Source organism: Penaeus monodon, chromosome 2 (assembly GCF_015228065.2).
Source record: "Penaeus monodon isolate SGIC_2016 chromosome 2, NSTDA_Pmon_1, whole genome shotgun sequence".
NCBI lineage: Eukaryota > Metazoa > Arthropoda > Malacostraca > Decapoda > Penaeidae > Penaeus > Penaeus monodon.
Genome location: NC_051387.1, coordinates 19,790,880 through 19,793,379, shown reverse-complemented (window position 1 = coordinate 19,793,379; position 2,500 = coordinate 19,790,880).

Genomic DNA, 2,500 nt, shown 5'->3' with positions numbered 1-2,500 from the left:
GTGATAGTGATGATGACGTGATGATTTTGATGGAGGCTGGTGATGATGGTGATATGGATGATGATGGTGGATGGTGGTGATGATGATGATGATGAGAAGATAAAATGATGATGATGATGGTGATGATGATAGTGCTGATAATGGGTGCTGATGATGGTGATGGTGATGGTGATGATTGTGATGATGATGGTGATGATGATGGTGATGGTGATGATGATATGATGATGATGAGTTTTGATGATGATGGTGATGATGATCATGGTGAAGATGGTGCTGATGGTGATGATGATGGTGATAATTGTGATGGTGGTGGTGATGATGGTGAGTATGATGATGATGGTGATGATGGTGATGATGGTGATGGTGATAATGGTTGTGATGATGATGATGATGGTTATGATGATGTGATGATGATGGTGATGGTGATGGTGCTGATGGTGATGATGATGGTGGTGATAATGGTGATGAGTGGTGATGATGATGGTGAGTGAAGATGATGGTGATGATGATGATGATGATGATGATGGTGATGATGATAGTGATGATAATGGTGATGATGATGGTGATGATGGTGGTGATGATTATGATGATGATGGTGATTGGTGACGATGATGATGATGATGATGATGGTGGTGATGATGATGGTGATGATGATGGTGATGATGATGGTGATGATGATGGTTGTGATGATGATGATGGTGGTGATGATGATGTTGATGATGACGATGATGATGTTGATGATGACGTTGATGATGATGATGGTGATGAAGGTGATGGTGATGATCATGATGATGTTGATTATGATGGTAATGATGATGATGGTGATGACGATGATGATGATGTGATGATGGTGATGATGATGATGATGATTGTGATGATGATTATGGTGATGATGATGATGATGGTGATGATGATAATGGTGATGATGATTATGGTGATGATGATGATGATGGTGATGATGATGATGGTGATGATGATGATGATGGTGATGATGATGATGGTGGTGACGATGGTGATGATGATGATCGTGATCATGACGACGATGACGATGATGGTGATGGATAGGATTATGATAGCGATGATGTTAATTTTGTTGATAATGATGAAGAGGGAGAGGAAGCAGATGATGAATAATTATAAGGGCAATAGATGATACGTGATAATAAAGAGCGAGAAAAGATTACTGGAGAGTCTCTGAGAAGCAGAAGGCAAAGAGGGAGGGCCGGGAACATTATACCACCAGAAAGAGAGAGAGAGAGAGAAGAGAGAAGAGAGTCGGAGAGAGAGACGAGAGAGACGAGAGAGACTAGAGAGGCGAGAGAGACGAGAGAGACTAGAGAGACGAGAGAGGAAGAGATGAGAGAGGAGGAGGTGCAACCGAGAGAGAGCAGACGAGAAGACGAGGAGGATGAGAGAGAGAGAGAGAGATGGAGGGAGGGGGGGGGAGAGAGAGAGAGAGAGAGAGGAGGAGAGAGAGGAGAGAAAAAGGAGGGAGGGAGGGAGGGGGGGAAGGAGAGGGGGGGAAAAAGAGAGGAGAGGAGAGAGAGAGAGGAGAGGAGAGGAGGAGGAGGAAGAGAGAGGGGAGAGGAGAGAGAGAGGGGGAGAGAGAAGAGAGGGGGAGAGAGAGGGAGAGGAGAGAGGAAGAGAGAGAGAAAGAGAGGAGAGAGAGAGGAGGAAGTGAAATATATATATTATATATTTATTATATAATATATATATATTATATTTTTATAATAATATTTTATATAAAAAAGGAGAGAGAGAGAGAGAAAAGAGGGGGAGAGAGAGAGAGAGAAAAGAAAGAGAGAGATAGATATATAGAGAGAGATACGATGATCTAAAACAAGACCGACTCCCTCCGCCGCGAAAACAGTTTCCGAACCTCGCCAAATTTCTCTTTCATCCATCCTTTCCTCCCCCCCCCCCCCACCCGTAAAAAAAAGGGGGGGGGCAAGAAGAAAAAGAAGAAGAAGTAGAAGAAAAGAAAAAAGATCGTGAGGGGGGAATCCATTGTTCTCACTCCCGGCAAGATCCGCGTATGCAACATTTGCCTCGGATGGAAGAAATGCCGGTTCCTTGGCGCGCGAGAGATGAAAGGAGCTGCGGCGGGAAAAAAGCTTCGAACTGCGTGAGTGGGTTCGTGTCAGAGATCCGGTGATCAGCAGTTTATATTAAAAGAGAACGGTGAGAAAGAGGGAGCCGGAAAATAATCAGAATAAAAATAGCTCTTGCAGATTTTTTCCCCTTCTTTCTGAGGGGAGTGGGAGGTTTTCTTTTCCGGGTGCTTCAAACATGCTTTTGACAATTAGAGGAAGAGAATCCCCCTTCCCACTAAAAGAGAAAAGCCCGGGAAAATTTTGTTTGTGTTTTTATCGCTTCCCTTCAACCTTTCCCGGGAAAAGAGAGGGCCCGCGAGAGCTGGGGACCCTTTTTACTTCCGACTTGAGGAAAGTTAAATATACTTGGGGAGCAATTTTTGGTTTTTGCCTATAGGACTGGC